We start from the raw sequence: 26,413 nt of genomic DNA, 5'->3' as shown, positions 1-26,413 counted from the left end.
GGGGCGGAGGTCAGGGGAGGACCAAAACATTCACTGTGGAAAGGGGCAGATTAGGTCTTACCAGGTCTCACGACAAGAAAACCACGGTGACTCCGAGAGATGATAGATGAGGGGTAAATCCACTGTGGGATCATTTCACAACACACACATCCAATCACTATTCCGTACACCTTAACGGTGTACAGTGTTACGTGTAACTGTATCTCAATACAACTGGGGGGAAACGTCACCAAACTTTAAGACTGGGGAGGGAGAGGAAACCATGTTTTGCTGCCTCTCACCGCAAGCAGATGGCCTCTGGCCTTACAGTCACCCTCTACAGAAATCACATCGAACGGCAGCAGACAGACGCACGGGAGGTCAGTGAGCTGTTCACGGGCCTGTGTGGGTGCGTGCATGTGTGGGGACACAGTAAGAGGTGGCCTTTCATGGCAGAGTCTGTATGAGAGAAGGGAGAGCTTCCAGGTCATAGTAACGGTCAAAAAGGGAACGCGAGTCTGTCTTTCCCTGGCCTCTTCACAAAACAATAAAACACCCACCTGCACATGGCCTCAAGTGGCAGGGAAGGTGTTCAAGTTTAGGGAAGAATGCGCCTGTGAGAGCCCTAGCTATGATCAAAACACCCGCCTCACAGCAAGTCAGACTGGAGGGGGGCTCTTTCCGATGGCCACCAGCAAGAGACGAATAAAAACAGAGAAGGCCAGGTCCAAGTGTCCAAGCTACTTACAATTCTGCCTTCAGAAATGCAGTTTATGGGGCACCTGGGTGGCACAGTCAGTTGGGCGTCCACCTCTTGGTTTCCGCTCGAGTCATGATCTCAGCCCTGAGATCGAGACCCACATCGGCTCCTCGTTCAGCGGGGAGTCTGCTTGAGATTCTCTCTGCCTCTCCTTCTGCCTCTCCCCTGCCTCACACATGCGTTCTCTCATACATCTTTAAAAAAAAAAAACTTAAAAAAAGGAAATGCCATTTATTACCAACTATTAAACAAACAAAACAGATGTTTTATGGCATTTCCAAATTTATATTCTCTTCATTATTCTCTGATCAGACCACTGAGTTAGTTGGGAAAACACCGACTCAGCGTTTTGTAGGCCACCTTACAAACAGAACCTTTCTGATAGTGTTCTGCTGTAACTCTTCTGAAAACAAATTTCAAGAGAAGGTTCCAATTCTCCACGGCTAAGAACAGATCTCCAGTGGTTTACAACCAGAACGCGTGAATGGACAGCTTGCGTACTGACGAGGACAGAGAAAATTCTGATCCGCCACATCGGCCATGACCGAACAGACAGCCATCACACTCCTAAGGGTCTTGGCCTCTGGCTACGAAGTGACCACCTACCCAACCAACCTCCCCTCCAAGCCAGAAAACTGGGGAAAGCCCATTCTGCAAGTCAACAGCCACCAGCACGGCTCCTCCCTCATTGTGCAGAGGGGAGGCATGAGAAGAACCCAGAGAATGCGCATGTCCCTGTGGCTGGGCCAAGAGCTGCTCTTTAAGGCCTCCTCAGTCCCAATGAGTGAGAAGTGAGAAGCCAGAGGTCTTGTTCCCAATAACAAATATGATCAAAGGACCATGTCTGCCTTCTTCACTCAAACGTTTTCAAAGACTTCAGAAACAAATTCATTTTAGTATAACCCATCAGCCACGGCCTTTGAAAGAAAATCCCATTCAGCACTATTCTTCATTTTTTGGTACCAGAAAGCCCGGTGCTGGTATAGGGACATGACCGTGTGGAGACCCTGCTGCTGGGTGACATGGGGACAAGGCTCCCCGAGGGGACCAAGAGCTTGGTGCCTCAGCCAGACACATATGCTAGACTGCCACCACCTGCCTACCAGGAGACGCTCTCTCTGTCCAATCACACAGGGGCTTGTGCAGGAAGGACCACCACCCGGACACACCACAGGGAAACTGGGGACAGTGAACGTCTCCAATATGGGTGCCACTCGGTCATTTTCATTACTGCCCATGCCATGAGCTACCCCAGGGTCCCCAAACCTCCACAACAAACCGTGGAGGGCCAAACTTTAATATTTTAGCTCATTTCATTAAAGGAGAGAAGGAACTCTAAGCCCTTTCAACTGGCTTTAAAAAGTTAAGAACACAATCTCAACAAAGTCATGGGAAGTAACCGGCTTTGTCTTATTCGCCAAAGCCAAAAGGGGTGCCAGGGTTTCCTTATTACTCCACAGATTTTCATTTTTTACGTAAAGCCCTTACTGATTAAAAAATACTGGACTTCAGATGAACAATTTATCTATTTTTAATGTGGGCCAAAAAATAACAAAATCCACGCTGCAAAAACGAATTCATGTAAAGAATCACCTTTTCACAAGTTAGGTGAGTAAGGGAGACAAGGCGCACAGCAGCACACCCAGGCTCTCAAAGGCAGGACAGACAGTGCCAGGGCACCTGCCTATGCTCCTCCTCGCTGCCCTACACATGAGCACCCGTCCTTCAGAGCCGAGAGCCGATGGCGGCACGACCTCTCACCAAGGCCTCAGGGCCCCAGCAAGGCCCTCTGTCCTCTGCTGTGATGGCTGAGAATGGAGGAGCCAGCGTGCTCTGGGGTGGAGGAGGCCTTCTCTTCCCTAGAAGGAATGCTGCAGGGGTGGGGCACTGGGAGCTGCGGCACCGCTCACACCTGCCAGGGAACGGTGTTTCTACAAGAAGCCTGCAGGACACAAGTAATGACGGAGGTGCAAACCCTGACCTAGTGAAATCACCTCTCACCTTCTGGTAGGTGCAAAGAGCAGATACTTTCACAAGTTATAAACACTGTTATTTAAGAAAACATGGCTTTGACCAGCACAGATTACATCAAGCCAAAACAAAAACCACAGAGTCATTTTCAGACAATACAAGGACTTCTTTTAAACAGTATGTTCATAAATTGGAAACCTGAAGACTGCAGCCTATCGCTGGCCAAGCTGCAGGCAAGCGGACATCTGGTCATGGCGGCATGCCCAAAATGCATGCCCCTGGCACCAGCCAAGACACCCGGAATCACTCGTGAACACCCCAGGTCAAGAGGCAGGAAGGGCTTCATTGTGTCAACACAGAGTCCCCAGAGCCTCCCAGCACCGGCTGTGGTCGGAGGCCGAGGGCCCTCCACGCATGCACAAGACCCCGTGAGGAGCCAGCGGACAGCACTCCAGACGGGTGGGAACACGGGAGGCGCAAGAGCAGGGAGAGACAGACCATGCCCGCTGGCGATGGTGAAAGCAGGCAGTGAAGCCCAACTAAGGAACAGTGCTGGGCAGGAGAGGCACACAAGACTTCTGGGACATGACACCAAGTTAAAGACACACCACAGCAAGTCGGCTGACTAATGCAGCTGGAATGTAAACACAGGGGAGGGAGGGTCAGAAGGACATGCTTCTGGCTGAGCCGCACTACCTCCCGCCTGGAGAAGAGAAGGCGGGTGGGGACTGCCGTGAGGTCGGGAGGGGGCGCTCTCACGGTTCACACTGCACACTTGTGAGTCTGAGGCACTTTTATTAAGACGGCACCCATCTTGTGGAACGCTGTCGTAAACATTCACTTGGGGGGGGGACTGTACTCCCCTACTGGGTTCTTTTTTTTTCCCCAATCTTTTCCTTTTTTTATTTTGAAATCATTTAAACTGATAAAAAAGGTGCAGAGCTCCTGTATACCCTTCATTAGGCTTCCCATAACGTTAAAACCACACACTATCCCAGTGAAATGATCAGACTCCGAAGACCCAGACACCATGCTACTAAAAAAGCACAGGCCTCACTCCAATTTGACCACCCTGCTCCAGTCCAGGCCCCAGGCTGTACTTAGGGTCATGCTCCTTATTACTTTGTAATGATATAAAACGAAACAATACTTTTTTTTTTAAGATTTTATTTATTTATTCGACAGAGATAGAGACAGCCAACGAGAGAGGGAACACAAGCAGGGGGAGTTGGAGAGGAAGAAGCAGGCCCATAGCGGAGGAGCCCGATGTGGGGCTCGATCCCAGAACGCCGGGATCACGCCCTGAGCCGAAGGCAGACGCTTAACCGCTGTGCCACCCAGGCGCCCCGAAACAATACTTTTTTTTTTTTTTTAAAGATTTTATTTATTTATTTGACAGAGAGAGAGACAGCCAGCGAGAGAGGGAACACAAGCAGGGGGAGTGGGAGAGGAAGAAGCAGGCTCATAGCTGAAGAGCCTGATGTGGGGCTCGATCCCTTAACGCTGCGATCACGCCCTGAGCCAAAGGCAGGCGCTTAACCGCTGTGCCACCCAGGCGCCCCCCGAAACAATACTTTTTTAAATAACATAAAACAGAGTGGAAGCAGTTTCTGCTTTGCACGCAGGTCTGTCAAACATGCACAGAGTTTATTTTAAAAAACAAAACAAAAAAAAACCCTCAAGAGGATTAAAAAGCCAGAACACTACGTGTGTGTGTGTGTGTGTGTGTGTGTGTGTGTGTGTGTCAACGGGAATATTTAGATCAGAGAAGACACAGTTTGAAGGAAATTATCCAGAGGCGTGCAGACGTCCCCCTGGGTCTTTGGTGAGCAGGAAACAACCCGGGGCAGGCAGGGAAGCACGCACAGAGGAGAGGCAGGGCCCAGCTCCAATGGCCAGACTGTGGCACAGGCACTGGTGGGGGGTAGGCGGAGCACTAGCCCAAAACTGAGAGAGGCCCTGGCCTGCCTCACAAATCCTAAAACCAAGAGCTGAAAGGAGCAAACTGTTTCCAAGAACTAAGTGGATCCCAGAACAAAGCCCAGGAAGAGTCACGGGAATACAGAACTATGCCGCACCCACAGAGGCAAAACTCAGTGTCAGGCATCCAGGTACTCCCAGACACGGAAGCTGAACAGTGTGAGCACAATATAAACACACGCGAGTCCATGCTGACATCAGTAAGTGACTGAGGAAACACAAACCTTCCCCTCCCCTTGCTTGTGCGCTAGGCTCTGGGCCTGCTCTGAAGGACAGAGGACAAAAGGGGGGCTGTGACTGCACCATGCAGGACCACGACCAGGCGGCCGAGGCTAGCCCCCACAGGCCACGGTGACAGCACGCACCCCAGACCGGATGTGAGGAGAAGACACGCCCTCTCTGTGGTCATCTCCCCCCAAAATCAAAAACGCAGTGGAGAAGAAGACATCACACAAACCCAAGCAGAGGACATCCTACAGAACGCTGGCTGGAGCGCCTGAGGACTCTCAAGGTCACGAGGACCAAGAAAGACTGAGAAGCTGTCCCAGAACAGAGGAGACCCAGGAGACAGGACGGTTCAGTGTGCCGGATGTGGTGCTGGGACAGAGAAGGGACATCAGGCAGAATGGAGGAGATGTGAATGAAGTCTGAAGTTGTGCTGACAGCGGTGCGCCGATGCTGGCTGCTGTTTTAAGGAACGTGCCACACTAACGTAAGATGTCAGCACTGAGAGAAAGCCGGAAGAGAGGTGTACAGGAACTCTCTATTATCTTTAAAACTTTTCTGAAAATCTGGGAAGTTTTCCAAAATACAAAGTATACTGAAAAAAATACCCCCAGGCATCCAATTAAGAAAACAGCAAATAAGAAGAAAAAACAGTCGACTGAAACGAACCCAGAGTTGACACAGATGGCAAACTTAGCAGATGCAGACATTAGTCAGTTAATACATGTGAACCAGAGACATGCGAGGTGAAGACTACGCCTGTGGGAGAGGGGACACACACCAGGTGGGACTGCCAGCAGCAGAGGCGTTCAGAAGGGAAGACCAGGGACACTGAGCACAGACCAGAGGCGATGCAGAGAAAGAGCAAGCAAGTTAGGGTCAGCAAGCGGGCAGCCACAAGCACTTCAACAGCCGAGCACTGGTGGCCCCACAGGGGTGAGGGGCAGAAAGATCTCTGAAGAAATAAAGCACAAAGAGTTCAAATTCTGATGCAAAAACTGTAACCTCGGAGATGCAAGGCACTCCATGAAGCCCAAGCAAAGACACATGAAGGACACCACACCATGGCCCACCACAGAGAGCAACGGTCTTAAAAGCAGCCAGCGCGGAACCAGCAAGCAGAGAGGAGAGACGGGACGACAGCAGGTCCGTGGGGAGCAAGGTGAGCACACGCCAGGCGGCATCCGTGAAGAACTCAAACAAAAATATCTGTCGTCTTTCAAGTCAACACCCACTGGAAATCTTCCAGAAACACAGGTGCCGCTGAGGGTCACACAAGTCTGTGAAGACGCACACCGGCATCACGGTGCACTCCAGATGGGAGGACTGCAAGTGTGGGAACTGTCGGGTAAGGATGGTGATGGGGGTCCTTCTACGGGAGGGAGAGGACGGGGGATCCAAACAGGAATCTTCACCAGAAGTGAAGAGCACCAGAAATGGCAAGGACACAGCAAATACTTCAGACTTTTCTTCTGAAGACGGTCTGTTGTTTCAACAAAAACAACAGCAACCAAGTCCATAAAGCAAAATGTACGACAACAGCACAAAGGCTGGAAGGATACCATTTTAAGGTTCTCATGCTATGAAAGTGGTACTTGAAAGTACATTTAAGCCCAATCACATCAACAATCATACTAGGTGTAAACAAATCGTCACACACCCATTAAAAAGGGAAAGATTGTCAGCTGGGTGCACTTCGTAACAATTTTCTTTACGTCTCAAAATTTTCAAAATAAAAGTTTTTTTAAAGTACATGGATGATGGGACGCCTGGGTGGCTCAGTTGGTGAAGCGTCTGCCTTCAGCTCAGGTCATGATCCCAGGGTCCTGGAATCAAGCCCCGCATCGGGCTCCCTGCTCAGTGGGGAGTCTCCTTCTCCCTCTCCCTCTCTAATAAATAAATCTAAAAAAAAAAAAAAAGTACATGGATGCTATTCCTGTCCCCCCCCCCAATTTTTTTAAGAAGATTTTAGTTATTTATTTGAGAGAGAGCGTGCGCACGAGCTGCGGGCAGGAGGCAGAGGAAGAGGGAGAAGCAGACTCTCCGCTGAGCAGGGAGCCCGACATAGGACTCGATCACAGGACCCTGAGATCAGGACCCGAGGCAAAGGCAGCCACCCAACCAACTGAGCAACTCAGGTGCCCCCCCAACTTCTTTAAATTCTTAAAATAAGAAGGAAAGGCATGTGAAAGTTGGCTTAAAAAGATGGGACTTGTTAAAGTTCAAAAGAGAATTAGCAAATATAGCCGAATGCCCTTCTTCAGAGGCCCTCACCATTGAAACAAAACTAATAAAGAAATTTGTAATCCTCCTTTGATGTCTTTGCTGGGCAGTGTTATACCAACTTCCCTCATGAATGTCAGGCTGAAAGACAAAGTGTAGTTTACCCCAGCAGCAGACCAAGTCCACCAGAGGTCAAGAGTACTGGGACTCTCAACATGAATGGAGCTAGAGGGTATTATGCTAAGTGAAATAAGTCGGTCAGAGAAAGACAGAGAGAGGCAAACCAAGAAACAGACTCTCAGCTAGAGAGAACACCCTGATGGTCACCAGAGGGGCGGTGGGGGGGATGGGAGCACAAGTGAAGGAATGCACTTGTCACGATGAGCACTGAATAATGTATAGAACTGAATCACTAGATTCTATACCTGAAACTAATATAACACTGTACGTTAACTAAACTGGAATTGAAATTATATAGGGAAAAACCTGTCTTAAAAAAAAAACAAAAAAAAAAAACAGGAAAAGACAGTCAATTGGATTTTTTTTTTTTTTAAAGATTTATTTTAGAAAAAGAGAGGAGGCAGATGGACAGGAAGAGAAGCAGACTCCCCAAGAGTCAGCTGGATGCTTAACCGACTGAGCTGCCCGAGGAGCCCCAGCTGGGTCTCTTTAAAGGCAATGCCCAACCCCTATAAGGCTGCCTACAAGAAACCGTCTTTAAATATACAAATAGTTTAAACTTAAAAAGATGGGAAAGGATGCATGCTAATACTAGTCGAGAGAGCAGCTGTTTTAATATCAGACATCATCAGAGGTAAGGTCATTTCATAACGATGAAGAGGCAGCTTCACCAAGGGGACGTAACAGCCTCTAAAAACTCAGCTTCAAAATAAACGAAGTAAAAACTGAAAGAACTGTGGGGAGAAATACACAAAACCACAATCATCAGAGATTTCAAGACCCTTTTCTGAGTAACTGATAGGACAGATACACAGAAAATCAGTAAGGAACATGACTGCCCACCTCTAAACGGTAGTAATGAGACTCATTACCTGGATGGTGGGGTTTAAACTAGATTCCCAACCCCCCTCCTTTTGCATATTTTATTGTATTTTATACAATAGGTGGAAAAGGGAAAGAAGAAAAACAGTTTCTCTTCTGAGAACTTCAAGATGGGCCTCTTGGTCTGTTCTCTAAACAAAAGGAAAGCAGCGAGGCACAACCTGAGGTTCTTAGGATAGAGCATGGTCCCTCATTCAGAAACATTCACTGAGCTTCTGCCTTGCAGGCTACCTTGACTGGACCGTGGAACCTCGCTGCATCTAGTCCCTAGAGGACAGGCTATCAGAGGTGACCCAACACCACCCACAAGCTCATCAACAGCCTCAGGCCCAGGGCCTGCACCGCTCAATGCCAAACTCCTGGACCAGAACACTCCCCACAAAGGATCCTTTTTCCTGAACACTAAGTTTGGGGGGTGAGGGGAGATCCACTGGAAACAGCTTTTACCCAATTCCATCACCTAAGCAAGAAAACATTTGAGAGTGAACCTGTGTCTAATCACCACAGGCGATCTTTCCTAGCATCCGAAATAACGAGTGGCCCTCATCGTGTCATTTAACAAAGGCACTTCAACACTCATTTACTCCTTCCTCCACCACCCAGAACTGATTAAGCTTAAAACCAAGTAAGTAAGATGCTTCAGTAGCAACTCTGAACTGTTAGACAATTATGTCAAAGTACCCACATCCACTCCGGAAGAACCTCCCCTGCTACCCTGTACCGGGCTGCAGCTCTGGCCCTCTCCTTGTCCACTGCACTGAAACGAATCGGGAAGCAGGACGGGGGAGAGAGGAGTAAAACTGTAACTTAATCCATACAGGCCTGGGAAAAACCAAACAGTGTTCATGGTGACACATCGACGTGAGACCTGCACTAGCCAAGGGCTGCCCCCATAGGTCTGAAGTGGCCCAGTACACAGCTGTGTGGCCAGCGCATGAGCTCACGCAGCTCTGCTGGGCAGCCCAGGAAAGGCCCAGGAAAGCCTTGCATTCTTCGCAATCCCTCCCTCTGTTGTTGTGGGTCTCACCTTCCTCAGAACCATCAACTTCACAGGAGGTGGGGCGGTGTGGCTACCAAAGAAGAAAGGCCTGTTTCGAGTTGAAACAAAAACAATTAAATAGGGTTTCAGACTAAAGTCTCACCACAAATATTTGGAAATTAAGCTTGACTTTTTGGGTTCTTCTGAGTGGGCTTCAGTCTAAAACACATCATTGTTATTGCTTCTTGAGACCATTTTAAAGCCCTAAAATTGCATAGTAAAAAATAACAGGAAGACTCTCTGACCTCCATGTACCATGAGGTTTAACTATGTAATAATGTGCAGATCAGAACACAGGCATCTGATTTCGCGAACTAGGAAAATGACCTACAATACCTACACATTATCCATTCAAAGAACACGACAGCGGGAGAGATTACTTTTGTACGTCCTTTAATCTCTTTAAGAAAAACATCAAACCTGCCTGCTGAAGATGACTGTGTCCCGTTAAGGTACTTGTGTTGCTCTGTTCTGCTCATAAACAAACCTTCCTTCTTTTCCCTGCCTCTTCTCCGTGTGTGTGTACACACACACACGCAAGTGCACGCAAGCACATGCACACAGATATACACACATGTGGGTACTCCAGGCCTCAACTTCCTGTTCTAAATGGTCTCCCAAACCCTGGACACCCCTTGCAATGGTCCCTTTTCCCACGGACTCCTCAAGTCCATCATGACCGATGCACAGCTTCCCCAACCATCCCCTTCTTTCTGTCTCCTGTCTCTGTGGGGACACCGCTGTCCTTCTAGTGACCACACCTCCAGGATCTGGTTACTCTGCTTCCCAAGCCCACGTTCTATGGGGCGTTCCCTCAGGCCCCTGGCCCCAGAGCAGCCAAGGAGACAGAGCCTCATGCCTGCCTTCCTGGGATTCCTGACCCACAGCTCCCTTCTCACACACGCTATCAGGATGCTCCCTAGCCTGGCGTTCAGCACGCACTCCAGCTAAGCCGTCACTCTCCACCTGGAAACCCAGTCAAGTTTCACACAGCGTCTTGCACCAACAGGTGCTAACTATTTACCCAACAGAAGGATATATGTCAGCGAGAATTACCTTTTTTATTTGTAGAAAAAAACTGATGCCAAAAAAAGAATGACAAAGTTCTTTAATAGGGACTGACATAATTCTGAGGACTACAAATAAGGAAAGCTCACATTACCATTTGTCAAAAAAGGAAGTGGGCCCTGACCAACAGTTCTGAATGATGCATATCCAGCCATGCTAGTGACTCACAGGGATGCTCCTCTGTGGCCCCTTTCGTGACGTCCCAATGTGGAGCACTCAGCAGTCTTTCGCACAGTCTAATGCAGAGCTGAGCAGCTCAAGGGTCCCTGCTGGTCCACCCCACAACGTGGCCCTGTGCTAAGACTGCAACTCCAACTGGGCTTCCAGGTCACAGAAAACAAAGGGCCTCAACCCCGCCAGACCTGCCCTGCCACTCTCAACAACCAACACATAAAATGCCTCTGACAGATAAGAAAGAGTGTTTTTTCCTCCTCATCTCAATAAAACCTGAAAAAGATAATTTCCTATATGGGAATGATATTTTAAAGATATACAGGATTTTACAGCACAGTTCATAATCACTGGCCTAAAGAATTAAAAACAAGAGGGGCACCTGGGTGGCTCGGTTGTTAGGCGTCTGCCTTCGGCTCAGGGAGTGATCCCAGGGTCCTGCTTCTTCCTCTCCCACTCCCCCTGCTTGTGTTCCCTCTCTCACTGGCTGTCTTTCTCTGTCAAATAAATAAATAAAATCTTAGGGGAAAAACAAAAGAATTAAAAACAAGAGGTTGCTGGGGCTGGGAAGCCTGGGTGGCCCAGTCAGTTAACCGTTAGCCCTCAGCTCAGGTCATGATCCCAGGATCCTGGGATCAAGCCCCACATCAGGCTCTCTGCTCAGCAGGGAGCCTGCTTCTCCCGCTGGTCCTGGCCCAGCTCGCTATCTTAGTCTCTCTCTCAAATAAATAAATTTAAAATCTTAAAAAAAAAAAAAAAAAAGAGGTTGCTGGGGCGCCTGGGTGGCTGAGTCAGTAAGCATCCGACTCCTGGTTTTGGCTCAGGTCATGATCTCAGGGTGGTGAGATCGAGAGCCACCATCAGGCTCCACACTCAGCACAGACTCTGCTTGGGTTTCTCTCTCCCTCTTACCTTCCCCACTGAGCTTGCATGTATGCGCTCTCACTCACTCTCAAATAAATAAATAAATCTTCAAAGAAAAAAAAAAAACCCACAAACAAACCAGGAGGTTGCCGAGGTGTTGAAAAACGTCCAGGGTCCTCATTTCCAATTAAAGCAAATCAGCTCCAGCCTCATATGAAAGTCTGTCTCATGGTCTCATCACAGCCAATTCAGAGACAGCAATTTTTAAAGAGACTGCCATAACCTGAGTATATGGAACTTCATAACTTTAAGAAGTTCTCCTACCTAGCAAATATGTAATGATATATTTTATTTTTTTTTTTTTAAGATTTTATTTATTTATGTGACAGAGAGACAGCCAGCGAGAGAGGGAACACAGCAGGCGAGTGAGAGAGGAAGAAGCAGGCTCCCAGCGGAGGAGCCCGATGTGGGACTCGATCCCGGAACGCCGGGATCACGCCCTGAGCCGAAGGCAGACGCTTTAACGACTGCGCTACCCAGGCGCCCCATAATGATATATTTTAAGTCACTGCAATCCATATCATCTTTAAAGATCCGCAAGATTTGGAAAAACAGACAAATTTTTAAACCCAGTGACCGGGCTGACTAAAAGGTAAGATTAAAGTGAGCAGTGGGGGCGCCGGGGGGGCTCAGTCGTTGGGCGGCTGCCTTCGGCTCAGGGCGTGATCCCGGCGTGATGGGATCGAGCCTCACATCGGGCTCCTCTGCTATGAGCCTGCTGCTTCCTCTCCCACTCCCCCTGCCTGTGTTCCCTCTCTCGCTGGCTGTCTGTCAAATAAATAAATAAAAGACTTTTTAAAAAAAAGAAAAAAGAAAACACGATTTAAAATTTTAAGTGTCCTTTTGTAAACCCCAACCCAGTAACACCCTCCGAATCTTAAGATGAAAGGATCTATAATCATGTAGTGCAGGTATCCTCTAATTTACAGAGGAGGAAATGAAGGTCTGCATGCCCCAAGGGGCTGGGGTGGGGGAGGGCTGCAGCTCGGGGTGAACAGACTGGTTCCGAGTCATCCCAAGTGCCCGCGGTCCCTCTTCCCTGGGACGTGCACTCTGCCAGGTAGGATTTGGCATCAGAATACAACGAGGACCTGAGCAGCAATCCTGTTGCTCAATCAACAGAGCTTACACTCAAAAATGACCAGAAAGGACCACAGGATACTCTATGTGTTGAGCAAATGGATAAAATTAAATTGTCTTTGGAGAACTTGGTGACATCCTGAAACAGCTAAAGACCCCAGTGAACTCTAAGAGTTCTAAACCCAGGTGAAGAATCACGAGTCCAGTCTCTGAAAGAAAAGTTAAGTGGCGTGAACTCAGGTACACTGGCTGGACACACTCAAGTGTGCTTCCCAAGGGGTCCTGGCAAGGGTCTCGCACATCTCTGGATCAGGAGGTGTCCCCTCAGAGCCAGGCTACAGCCTGGGGCTGTCCTTCTCCCTGGGTGGGTTTCAGCATCACAGGGACAGTTTCCTGAGGTAGATGCCTCTTAAAACCACTGGGCGGATGCCTGAGCGGGATGTGCTGAGGAACACGGTGGCAGGAGAGAGCTTGTCCCCTGCTTAGCCCAAATCCCATCCCTGCCCGAGTCCCTGTCCAAAGTTGCTTTCGGTTTGTTTTAAATTTACACCATTTTGGAGCAGATTTGGCAAACTGTGAAGGCCCCAAGCACCAGCACAGGAAGGTGACTTGGGCTCTCTGCACATGTGACACTTTGGGGGGGGGGGACGACAGGCTGGAGGCACAAACCAGAGATACCACGTCCCCCACATGCTCCCGACCGGCCGTGTAAAGCCCAGCGGCACCCCATGACCTCCCCGAGCTGAGTGTCTCTGACGGGCACTGCCTGGGTCACGCAGACGACACGGCAGTGAGTGACCTGAGCGGCACATTTACATTAGCACACGCGGCAAGACTACGAGCTACACAATGTGAAATGTTCCTCCACGTTTCGGGTGAAACACTTCCCAGAAAGCCCCCACTGACAGGAAGACCCCACACTCCCTGGCGCCTGGTCCGCTCGCGCTCTCCTGCTTCAGGAACTCCGTGAAAGACCCACACCTGCCAGCTCAGCCCAGTCACAAAGATGCTCTCCAACAACCGCCGTGTGGCCCTGTCTCTCGCTGGTCTCAGGCTGACCCAACAAGAACGCAGAGCCCACCTGTCCCAACCGCAGTCTAAGACCACATCGACCACAGCCTCATTTCCTGGAAGGTCTGTGCTGTATGGGGGAGACACCTCGGGAGAAGCCAAAACCCCGCTGTTTCACATGTACGCTGAGGCTGAACTTCACAAATGTTCGACCAGGATTAGGCAGCTGGTGGTGGCTTAAAAAGTACTTTCCCATCAAAATGATTTGGTTTGTCCAAATTATTTTCTGTCCTTATTAAGAGATGAATTAATCTCCTTATTTCTTTCTTGATGATTTGAAGTTATAAAAGTTGTCCAGCTTTGTTCAATAAAATTCTGCAAATAAAAAAAAAAAAAACCACACAACTACTTCCCCAACAACAGTGTCTAGTGCACAGACGCCTACGGCCTCCAGGGAGGGTCCAGAGTGCACACTGCTGGGCACGCCAAGGAGCACAGCTGTGCGATGACACCGCGCTCCAGACTCACACCCACCACAGGATCCAAAGCGAGGAGCAGCTCTGGAGTCAGCCGGGCGAGCGGCCAGCCTGGCCTCACTGAGGCATAGCAGGACCCACCGGAACAGGCTCACCTAAGAAAAGGAGCCCTCTGGCAAGTCAGGGGTCAGCACACTCTTGTGGGCAGCTGGCGCTCCAGCCAACTTGGAAGCAAACGCCTCTGCGAATCCAACACCGGAGACACCCGTGTGCCCGCAGAAGATGGGCTACAGGAAGGGAGCCGAAGGCGGGAAGACGCTGCCGACGCTGCACACACCCCCGAGTGCGGAGACCAGCTACACCTCCTGCGGGAGACCCCTCCGCTGTTGTAAGACAAAGAGCCAGCGTCTCACTTGGCCCCTCTAGTACCTTTCAGGCACGAAGCGTTAGCGTAAAGGGTCTGAGGCAAACCGGAGGCCACACTCAGTTCTGAGGCAGACGCAGCTCTGCCCCAGGGGAGGACACAGCCATGCTCACTGTCCTGAACCCTGAGGGAGATGCTCTGAGTGTCACCAGGTCTACACCCCACAGCAGCGTGTTCCAGGAGCACAGAGGCTGAGGCTGTGCTCGCCTCCGTCAACCCCACAGGGCTGCTCAGAGAGCCCAAGGCGCCACGGGTCTATACGGAGATCCGGTTTTCAACCCGTTCGCGCCATGTAAATACACTGCTGAGCTCGGGTCGGCATTCTTTTCTCTAGCGCAGGCAATGTGCGCTCATCAGCAAGCAGGAGAGCGCTCAGCTCAGACCACCAGAAATGTGGTGTGTTGTTTTAAATAAAACTGAAATCAGACTTCCGAAAAGAAGTATCTACTGGTTTCTTCTCTCCACAAGGCACTTGGGTCATGGTCAAAAGCAGGCCCAAGGCCACAACCACAGGCTCCCCTGCACACCACCCACCTGATAGCCAGGTGACACCTGGGCAAAGCGGGAAGGAAGACATAACAAAACTTCTCTCCTTTAGTGTTTCCTCACAGTACTCTCTCTTTTTTTTTTCTTTTCTCTCTCTCTCTCTCTTTCAAGATTTTAAGAGGAGCCTGGGTGGCGCCATCAGTTAAGCATCCGCGTCCACAGAGTCTGCTTGAGACCCCCTTGCCCTCTGCCCCTCCTCCTGCTAGCACGTGCCTGTGCTCACTCTCTCTCAAAAAAAATTTTTTTAAAGAATCCCACTATTCACTGTAATTATTTTTAAAACACAAAGATTTTAAGTAATCGCGCACCGGACATGGGGCTCCAACTCACAACCCCGAGATCACGAGTTGTGTATTCTACCAACTAAGCCAGCCAGGCACCCTGTCCCCAAGGTTATTTCTAAATGAATCTCAGAGCAGCTCTTCCCCCAGAATCTGTGCCCTCAAATAATTTTCACTAGCTTGTAACAGATGTCCTACTTAGGTAATAACCTAGAAGAGAAAAATAAAGTATTCTATAGTGCACATTTGCAAAACAGCTATTGACAGAGCCTTCCTCAAGCAGTGACTTGCCCAGCACGCTTCCTGAGGACAGACGTGGTTACACTGAAGGCAAGGTGTGTACCTTCGGTTCCTTATCAGGAAATGTGCTACTGGAATTCCAAAGTGTCCTCAGAACCCGCCCAGACACCCTGGGCACTCAGGGCTCAGAGCCCTCCCATGTTCCTCTAGCTCTCCCCTACGTACTAGATGCATCACAGTGAATCTCAACTGGTCTCCAGCAAACTTTCAACCAGAGAGTCACCAGGGTCCTAAATCCAGTTATGCACTTTGTTTTCTGTTTCTTAATTATAAACACACAGCAAGGGTTAGTGCTATGAGTCAGAGGCCCTTCAAGACCCAGTTACTCTGGACGAGAGTACATGCAGGATGGCCTCCAGGCAGACATTTTACACCCACACTCCGACCAGAGCACAGAACTGCCCCCAGGCCTCACACAAAAGCAGGGACCACCTCCCCAGTACCCCCCAAGGAGGGGAAAAGGAACCCAATTACAAACCACCCAAAGTGCTCTTGAACTTACAAGCAGTCCAGGAGGAGAAAAAGAAAGGCGTGAGAGGTGAAGACACCAACATGAGCCATGGAAAAAGGACAGCCGTGGTGACAGAGACAGATGCAGCCCTGGTGCTCAGGTCCTCCGAGGACAGAGAGGACAAGAAGAGCTCAGGGCAGGAGAGCACACATGGAGTTGGCTGGAAGCAGCACGTGCCCACATTAAATGAACAGGAGAAAAGACTCCCTTCAAGAAGACAGGCCTAAGTGTGTCGTCCCCCCCCCCCCCGCTCACCAAGCACAACCGCCGACATCCAACAAAGCCGTGCCCCCTCCCCCGGCTGTGCCCTACTGGAGTGTGCCACTGCCCAGATGAAGATGCTCCCAAGAGGCAGCAGCAGAAAGCACCAAGAGGAGAGGTGAGGGAGCATGACATGAGGGCAACAGACAGGCCAGGCCACCACGACAGCAGCCTAGAGAGACTGAAGGGAGGGGAGCGCAGAGAGTGGATGGGGGGAGGATGGGCAGGGACGAAGCTCAGTGCACCCAGCAGGACCGACCACTGCAACGTGCCTCTCCCTGCCCCAACCCCACCTCATCAGAGCCAAGACCACCAAAGCACAGACAGAGCAAAGAAATTAACTCCTTTGTTCATACAATAAAACTCCATCTTCCATTTAACTTAAAAATTTTAAGAAAGAAAGAAAGAAAGAAAGAAAGAAAGAAAGAAAGAAAGAAAGAAAGAAAGAAAGAAAGAAAAAGGCCAGACTGCTCCACCACTAGGTCAGGACCAGGACCGCATTACCAGTGTGTGGAGGAATCCCAGCGGTCCCTCCGCAGCTACAGACACAGCACAGCAGTGCTGCTCTGCCTGAAGTCCACCCCGGACGCGAACAGCAAGGAGCCACGCCCACGCGCGTGCTCACGGCCACAGCTGGCATAACTGTGCAGGCACGGTTCTGTGTCAGCAGCACTGGGTGCACACAGACAGCCAGCACACCACCTCTGACTGGGTTACCAGCCAGGAAACCTCATCCTGGCATCGACCAGCGCAGGCCTGTATGGACGTTCTCCATGGCAGCAGGCTCCCAGGAGGTCACGGCCCTCAGGACACCGCTGCATTGTGTCAATGAAACAAACCACGGCCAACAGCAAGACTTCCAAGTTGACTTGTCTCAGACTGCCATATAAATGGAGACAAGGGGAAAGGTGTGAAAAGTGCCAACCATGTTGGTAAGTGGCCTGACTAGGCAGAGAAGGCTAGGTCCAGCAGCTAGTTCCCTGGACAACACAGAAGGAAAATGATGACAGGCAGAAGGCCTTAGAAATGGGCCTCACCCTGGACCCGGGTTTCGCTGATTCTTTCCCAGGGCCTCACTCTAGACCCGGCCCATTTTAAGCACATCATGTCTGCCCAGGGACAAAGCCTAGGGGCAAGAGGTGCTGGGGTGAAGACCTCACCCTCTATCACACACACTCAGACCTTAAAGATGAGCAGATGTGCCTGGGGCACAATCGTAGCACAAACCTGAAAGAGGGAACGCCAGCTGCTACAGCAAACCCACACGGCCTCCTCCCTTCACTGGGCTTCCCACCATATTCCTTCCATCCTCCCTAAAGTCAAGTGCTAACCTGACTATCTCTTTTTATGTAAGGACCCCGAGACCCCAACTCACTTTGCCACCGATCAGCTAGGGAACCTTGAAAACCCTACTACTTAACATCTTTGAGGCCTAGAATCGTAGACGAAAAATGTGGGAAATGCTCCCTATTTTCTTGGGTTCTGTAGGGGGAAGAGAACACAAGGTGAAGGTATGCGCCACACATAGGCCTCAAGAGTCCCTGGAAGACGCAAATCAGCAGGCACTCTTCAGTGCAATCTGGGGAGGGACACAGAAGCCCAACCCAACCTCTGGTACGGTAGTTCCAAGAAAAGACTCTGAGCAGAAACCCAGAAGAACAGCAGTCCCAAGTGAAGAATGCCAGAGAGCCAGGCTCAAACAAAGTTGTTTGGTTTTTGTTTTTCTTTTAGTGAGGTTTTAGTTTAAGGAGGTTACGTGAGCCTGTATGCCTGATCATAGCTTGTCCTATAAAAACCACTCAAAACAGATTCTCTGGCTACACCACCACAGGCTCAAGTGCAAACCTTTGTCTGCCCCGCCCCCACCCACCCGTCTGTCTCTATGGGGCTCAGGCCCAAAGACTGGCTCTGCGATCCCAGCGTGAGACCAGCTACTAGGCTGCGGTACCCAGTCACAAACACTCGGAGAGGAACCCACCTATAAACTCTGGGTGGGGCCACACTGTGTCTCCATCCCTTCTCCAGGAGCTGCGGCCAGCATTCCCACGGATCCCCTGTGACTCACTATGCCCACGAAAATGCAAAGGCACGAAGAAACCTAGGGGCGGACAATGTGGGGGGAGGTGAGCTAGACAGTAAACTTTTCAAAAGAACGAAAATTGGTTTTTATGTTAATGGAAGTTTTAATTATAACACTGAGATTTAAAATATGGTATTAGCAGGCCAAAATACCCTAGAGCTTTCTAAGGTTTCTTTAATCAACTCTGGTCACAACCAAATGGGCATCTTTCAGCTTGAGTCCCAACTTCAATCTAACTTTATAACATCTTCTGCTATCCTGCTACAGGGCCGAGTTTAACATAAAACAGGCGCACCGTGGAACTGGATCGGCCACCTGGGCGCCACGCGACGTTCTCATGGGCTCACTTGTCTTCAAGGTAGCATCCTGTCAGCCACGAGGATGCAATGTTCAGAACTCTGGTTCCCACGAACAAAAAACGAACAAGAATAAACTGTAAAGAGGCTGACTGTATGCGGAAGATGAAGAGCACAGACAGAAGACTCAGGGAAGGCAGCGGCGGGAGTGACTCGACCCGGGCACGGAGCAGGTGCAGGGTGCCTGCCCAGCTGGAGCTGCCATCAGCAGTGCCAAGCACCCCCCCAGAGGCCCAGAGCGGTGGGAAAAGGCTGTCCCCACTCGCTTCTTTGGTTCTGCCCTCCAAAAATACCCAGGGTCCAAACAGCTGCTGCTCTTGTCTTCATGTGCTAACACCCTCAGAGGTGGACAAGGACCCCAGGGTTTATTTTTTCCAAAAAAACAAACCATTCATTCACAAAAGGTCAACAAAGTCAAAAGCTTTAAAAGAAAAGTGTCATTTCACTTCCAAAGAACCCTTTTCTCATTTCCCTTCCTTCTTTACCCCTTTTCCTGTTCCTGCCCAAGCAGAATGCCCTCTGAGCCCAAAGGCTTTAACCCAGGCCCAAGGCAGGGGACTTTCGAGCTTAAACAGAAGGGGGAGGGGGCACGGAATACGGAAGAGAACATGGAGAAAATGCACATGTGTGCATGGTGCACCTGTGTTTGCAAGCAGAGCCTGATATACTGGGTCACAGGGCAGCTAAGTCCTGGCAGCACCCAGTGCCAGAGTCAACGTGTCCTGTTCTCCACACTCGGTTTCCTTAAAGCGAGACACCGCAGAGGGGGTGCTCCATGCTGGCACTGCAGCCCCAGCTGTGCACACATCCAGGGCCACACAGCCCAGACCCTGCCCTCCCCCACCTGGCACTTGCGGGTCCAATCATGGGCCCAGAGGCAGGACCACTGTTCTGCTCTGCTTTCTTCTCACACTGCTAGCCTGGCCAGCACTTTGTTTCATCTTTGGATCCCTCACACTGCTGCGGGGGGTGGGGGAGGAACGGGGACGACCTCAGTAGCAACAAAGAGAGCACAGACTGACTCAGCTGAACCAAACACTGCAATCTCGAACTCAGAATACTGCACACTTCAAACCCCACCACCACCCTTTGACACAAAGGCTATCCCAAATTCCTTCTCCCCACAGGCAACACAAGTGACAATCAAGATACCTATTCTAGAGCAGAGAACAGACTAACTTTTCCTCAGGCCCAGCAGGCTGGCACCTCCCCAGACATGGCCCCTCCTGCCTCCTTCTTCCTCTCACCAAGGTCCAAGTGAGCCGCACGTGGGACTTTCTATAGCAGACACCTCTAAGCTACACAGAGCCCTCAACCCTGTGTCACAGAACCCCTTATATTCTGTAAGGCACAGCAGGAAGGGAAGACGAGAGTTATTCCAGAAAAAAAATTCAGCTCACTTAACAGAACTCACGGAGTACCTACTCTAAGGTGGATCCTGGCACATCTCTTCACCCTCAAATACAAAGCAAAGAGGAAATCCATTTAGCCAGCTTTAAAATTTGATGGTATTAAAAAATACACATTGGCTCCGCGAGAATCCCCACAGGTAAAAATGGAAGGAAAATGATAGCAATTGATAACCAATAAATGAGGTATCATGAACCACCCACAAACCCTTCCCAGGGCCCAAGCAGGTATCTCTACATGTCTGCCTTCCCAGTGGGAAACGGCCCCAATGGCCAGAAGTCCTGGCTGGGGTGTGGGTGTGGGTGTGGGCTCAGATCTTCCCCTTCTGCTCTGATGTGGGTATGGGCTCAGACCTTCCCCTTCTGCTCTGAACTGCCTACTTTCCAAACCCTCTCCCTGCATTCCAAGTACCTTGGAATAAGAGGACCAAAGTTCTACCCTTCAGCAAGCACTGTGGTGGGGGAGAGCAAGAGCTTCTGGGGAAAACTGTATGAACACACTGTCAGTTTTTGTATTAATCAAAAGACATGCACTTAATGAAATCTCATTTTAATGAGATCTAATATTCCATAATTTTTATATAGTTTAAGGGAGTCTAGCCAAAGCATATTCCCTAAAACTCTAACTATACAATAAAAACTTATACTCAGAAATTCAGTAAATGATACTGGCACAATTAGCTATGCATATTTCTTTGACAACAAAGACAAGTATGCTTTATTATCTATTTTTAAACTCTAACAAAACCTCTTTGTTAAAAAGGCAAATGAATTAGCATCAGGACCTACAAGGTCCTTACGACCTGCACATGCAAGCCAGCATTGCCCACAGGTCGTGGCGGCAGGAGCGGCAGGTGGAACCCACCGGGCAGCCACGTGTGCTGTGACCAGAAAACTGCTCCTAATGGCCGGTGGCCGGGTCAGGAAGAACTCCTACCAGACAAGCTTGGGAGAGTAACTCTCTCTGTTTCAATACCAGATGGCAAAACACTCTGGGGCCAGGAGGGGCGTCCTCCAACCTTGCTGCTCAGGTGGGATCCATCCTATCGCCAGCACAGCAAAGCTGGTTCTGTTGTTAGCCAGACTTCCCGTCCCTGTGCTCTTGGGGAGGCAGGGCCAAGGCCCAGCCACGCACCCATCTCTACAGTGAGCACCACCTGCACAGGATGCCCAGCTCAGCGTCACATCCAGGGACCCCGAGACTATGCCTTGCAAGTTCAATGTTAGCAAGTCAAAACGCAATCATTCGTCTATTTTAAATAGAGGTGTTCAACTAAAAATACCAACCATTAAAATCTAACCCTCTATTCATATAAACACTACTTTTATCATTACAACATGCTTTCAGAAACTATTTTGTTTTTGGAAACATAATTCAGGGGCGCCGGGGTGGCTCAGTCGGTGAAGCTGCCTTCAGCTCAGGTCATGATCCCAGGGTGCTGGGACCAAGCCCCGCATCGGGCTCCCTGCTCAGTGGAAAGCCTGCTTCTCCTTCTCCCTCCATTGCTCCCCTACCTGTGCTCACTCGCATGCTCGCTCTGTCAAATGAATAAATAAAATCTTTAAAGAAAGAAAGAAACATAATTCAAACTCCCTGCCTCCCAGCAAGCATGAATGTAACACTCCCATGCCACCGGGGGTCAGGGCCGGGAGACAGCCCTGACTCTCGTGTCCACACACGCGCCTGCCGAGAGCCACGTCCATCTCAGCATTCCTCGGAAGAGGCCAGTACCCTCTGCTCTACCAAGCAAGATGTTGACAAAGCAAGAATCACACCAACTGTCAGCTGAAACTAGAGTTTTATGCTAAAGAAAGGTTAAAAATTAAACTAATTATTTTAAAGCTTGTATTTTCACAGAGCTTTATTTCCATTAACAATGCCACTTAATCTTGGAAGAAATCTAAGATGGGTGTGACCATTACCCCTTCACAGGGGAGGAGCCCAGGACTGAAGACGTGAGGCCAAGGTCAGAAGAACTAGGTCAGCCAGCCCAGCACACACAGGTGGCTGCGCACCCTGTAACGCAGCCATGCCTGGAACATCTCAGGGCAGGGCCGGCCAGAATCCATCCAAACTGGGCCCCTAACCCCTGCTCAGGTGGAAACGAGAGCCCGGGATTCAATATTCACGGGGCTTTAACAAGCCCATCTCTGTCTCAAATCTGATCTAAATGGCTCATATTCGACCTTAAGAAGTCAAAATTAAAATTGAAAATAATGTGAGTAACAATAAAAATTATTAGAGAGTCTACGAAATTATTCTATTTTTAAAGTTCTGCCTTTTGGGGTGCCTGGGTGGCTCCACTGGTAAAGCGTCTGCCTTCGGCTCAGGTCATGGTCCCCGGGGTCCTGGGATCGAGCCCCACGTCGGGCTCCCTGCTCAGCTGGGAGCCTGCTTCTCCCTCTCCCTCTGCCTCCAACTGGTGCGCTCTCTCTAACAAATAAATAAAATCTTTAAAATAAATAAATAAATAAAAGTAAAATTCTGCCTTTTGATTCCAGGAACAGTCCTGGAGGGCAGACCTCGGCTAATCGGCTGCCCACACTGCTGCACCCAGAGCCCCTAACCATACACTTGAGCCCCTGGCCCAAGAGGAGCCCTCACATTATTAAGAACCTTTACCTTTATTCAATCCAAACGCTCCGGACTTTTTAAAAAACTATTATAACCAGTATTACCTGAGTATTTATGGTTCACGAAACTGATAAATGGCATGAGACACCTTGGGATATTTTTGTGATATGGTCAAAAAAGCCAGTCCTTCCTATGTTAGAAAATCTTCTAGATATTAACACACCTATTGCTCTCAATCCACCAGACCAACTGGGCCAACCCAAGAATCTGCCGGTGAAGAGTCACTAGTAACTTGTTTTCTTTTAATCAGGAAATACATTATTTTGAATCACCAAATACTAAGAACCTAATTTAGGTAGCATTTTCTTTTTCCTCATTATAAATTAAGACCAATATTACAGTTTCCAAACAAACATAGAGCTCGGCCTCCTGGTGGGAGTGAGTCTGGTTCTCCCTCTGACCCCACTACGTCCTTCTCTCCTGGACTCAGTCTCTCCATGGCTGTCCCGCTGCCTGTGACAACCAAGCTGAATCCGCACAAACACCCTGGAAAACCGCCCTGGAGAGCACTCCTGGGGTGCCGCACAGCCCACCACTACCCCACCTATACACCAACACCTGCACTGGCTGCACTGGCTTCTTTCTAACCGCTAACCGACCTGCAGATTAAGAGAAGACAATTTGTCAGAGACATCTAAGATTCCTGTTCCATCAGACTTTATCGCCATTCCCAAGGAAATACTTCGAAAGTCAAAGAGACCGCCGGGAACCTTCCAAGTGGCCTGATTCTGTGATGGCTGAGATAAAGGACAGGTTCTGTCCGACTAAGGACACTCAACCACAGAAGCAGCAGGAAACGTTTCTTTCCTGTCTGCTAGGAATAATGAAACAGTTGATAATACACATCTATGAACTACCTGCTTTGAAACACTAATGCCTGGCCAAGGTATGAAAAACCAAAACGAATCAAGAGTCTTCTCTTCTATCGTCATCAATGTACTTATCGGAGGAAATAAACTGACAGCCAGTACAACACGTCCCCCCAGAAGGGGACTTTGTCCTAGCGCAACAGATGCTTGGTGAGACCCGAGACCAGGGTTCTTAGGGAAACAGCTGACCCTCCACTCAAAAAATTTGCTAGTAATTCCCAGAAGGAACCAACAATCAGGGTAACCTAGCAAAAGATCACATTCCTTAGACACCAACCACACAAGCTGGCCTCACACTCCTAGGAATCACACGAGTAGCTGCCCAGACACAGCGGACACCAGACCAGAGCACAGCCAGGCCTCCACTGCTTCCCCAGAGGAGGAGGACAACTGTCAGACTGGAAAAGCTTTTCTCTGTGCCAAGTGTTTCTGCAATATGCACAGAGCACAAAACAAGTAGTCAGTACTGAGTCCCGATGGTCTCCGGACTCCTCGATGATGGAGCCAATCAGATAAGGAGGCTGAACAGAAACAGACTTCCTTCGCAGCCTGGGATACCGGGTGCTGTTTCACAGCCCGCACCTCACCACCACTGCTCTGACAGACCCTCATCCAAGGGACGCCCGGAACAACATCCAGCACACTCAGCCAGCACTAGCAAGCCCACGAAAGCCAACGTGGAGGCCTAGCATTATCCTCTGACCCCTTTTCACAAAGCCGTAAAAAAAACCAAGTGGTGAACAGCAGCGGTGCAATAAGACTTACCGATTCCATAGCTGAAAGTCGGTGCTCATGAAGACTGTCTACTGCGTCCGCTGAGGCGTGTCCCAGAGCAGTGCTGTGCGCATTCTGAAACGAGAGGGCACCATCAGCTCCCGCACTTCTAGCTCAGTGCTCTGTCCAAGCTCGGTCTCCCCATCTGGACCGGCCGTCTCTGCCACACTGCCTTCCTTCACTTCACTGAACTCCAAACAACAAAAACGTTTCTAAGATCTGTGTTTGGCTGATCTGGGTTATAAAGGGAGAACGAGCCCATGAAAGGGGCTCACACCCGATGATTTGCTTTAGGGCACTATTCAAATGGGAATTTCTGTTCTCAATAATTTTTCCTGGAAAGCAGCCCTCAGAAAGGCCAGGTCAAGGAAAGAATACTCGGTGGGCCTGTCAGTCTCCCTGGAGATGAGGCTTCAGGACTGGGGCCTTGAAGGGGTCATTCATAGACTTTTCTCCTTACATGGAATTCTACAAAAATCTCAGAATTATTAAGCTTTTGTCAAAGTTGGCATTTTGCATCCTCTATGGATGTCCTGTCACACTGGGAAGAAAACATGAACTCACCCTTTGGCTTAAAAACCCCAGTGACCCACCTCTCTTGGCCTCTTGCAGCACACACCTCCAGCCCCACCCCGTGCTCAGCCTCCCCCTGGAGGCTCCCACCTTAGCAAATAAATCAAACAAGCACTGTGGCCTTGCCAGTAGATATGGGGAGACTACAGCGCAGTGTCATGAAGAAAACAGACTAACACTGTACAACCTCCTAGGAGAGCTCTGAGATCTTCAAGAATAAAACAAGCCAGGAACAACAAGAAAAAAAATACGATTTGTTCATGACCCTTTTCCCACAACCCCATCAAAACATCAGACCCTATTCCATCTCCAAACATATCACAAGTATGGAGTAAGGTAGTCACATCCATGGAAAGGAGGCAGGGAGAAGGCTCTCAGACACAGTATCCATAGGAAGCAGGACTGCCCAGGTCCACGCTCAGGGTGCTAACCATCTACACGGTCTCCTGACCTATGCTTACAGGTGGGTGTGTGTTTGCAAAGATGGAGCAAGGTTCTTCTGCCCTTTTATTCCTACACAGGATTTTCTGGAGCTAGCATATGAACCTCAAGGACTACTAAACACAACATGGAAAAGCAGCTTCCAATACACAATATATGGTTTTATTGAAAAGCAACAAATATGTGGTTTTTTCAGTTTTTTTTTTTTTAAAGATTTTCTTTATTCATTTGTGAGAGTGAAGCGAGAGAGAGCGCGTGAAGTGAGAAAGCACGCGAGCCCGCACGCATGCACGAGCAAGGGGTGGGGGAAGAGGGAGAAGTAGACTCCCCGCCAAGCAGGAAGCCCGATGCAGAACTCGATCCCAGGACCCTGCGATCATGGCCTGAGCCAAAGGCAGATGCTTAACTGACTGTGCCACCTAGGCATCCTGCTTTTCAATTTTCTTTTTAAAGATTTTATTTATTTATTTGACAGAGAGAGAGACAGCCAGCGAGAGAGGGAACACAAGCAGGGGGAGTGGGAGAGGAAGAAGCAGGCTCATAGCGGAGGAGCCTGATGTGGGGCTCGATCCCAGAACTCCGGGAACACGCCCTGAGCCGAAGGCAGACGCTTAACGACTGAGCCACCCAGTCGCCCCTTCAATTTTCTTATAAAGACAGTAACAAAACAATACAGAATGCACGATGAATGTCTATGCTAGGAATACAGCAAATAATATCTACCATTACAACTGTGAAGAAAACCTGCGGTTTTCTTAACCCGAGGTTTCTCAAACTCAGCAGCACTCACGCTTGGGGCTGGATCACCCTCTGTGTCCTGGGCACTGGAGGAGGGTGCTGAGCAGCAGCCCGACCCCGGGCCCACCAGATGCCAGCAGCACCCTCCCCCCACGGCTGGGACGACAGAACGTCTCCAGACACTGTTCTAAGCCCCCTGAAGGGCAACATCATCTAGACAGAGAACCAGTGCCGTAAATCCAACCG

General features: G+C 49.6%; 1 protein-coding gene across 9 annotated transcripts in view; it reads right to left on the bottom strand.

Moving 5' to 3' along the window:
• Positions 1–26,413, bottom strand: part of ANKRD11 (ankyrin repeat domain 11) — a 186,799-nt gene that overhangs the window by 88,668 nt on the left and 71,718 nt on the right. For all 9 annotated transcript variants that reach the window (XR_005835549.1, XM_040633154.1, XM_040633157.1 and 6 more), the window contains exon 2: positions 24,407–24,490. The gene's annotated coding sequence lies outside the window, so the exon portion shown is untranslated. The remainder of the gene's footprint in view (positions 1–24,406; positions 24,491–26,413) is intronic.

The sequence above is a fragment of the Ursus maritimus genome, unplaced genomic scaffold (assembly GCF_017311325.1).
Source record: "Ursus maritimus isolate PB19 unplaced genomic scaffold, ASM1731132v1 scaffold_19, whole genome shotgun sequence".
NCBI classification, from domain to species: domain Eukaryota; kingdom Metazoa; phylum Chordata; class Mammalia; order Carnivora; family Ursidae; genus Ursus; species Ursus maritimus.
Note: the sequence above shows the minus strand (reverse complement) of the source record. Positions and strands in the feature narration are given on the sequence as shown.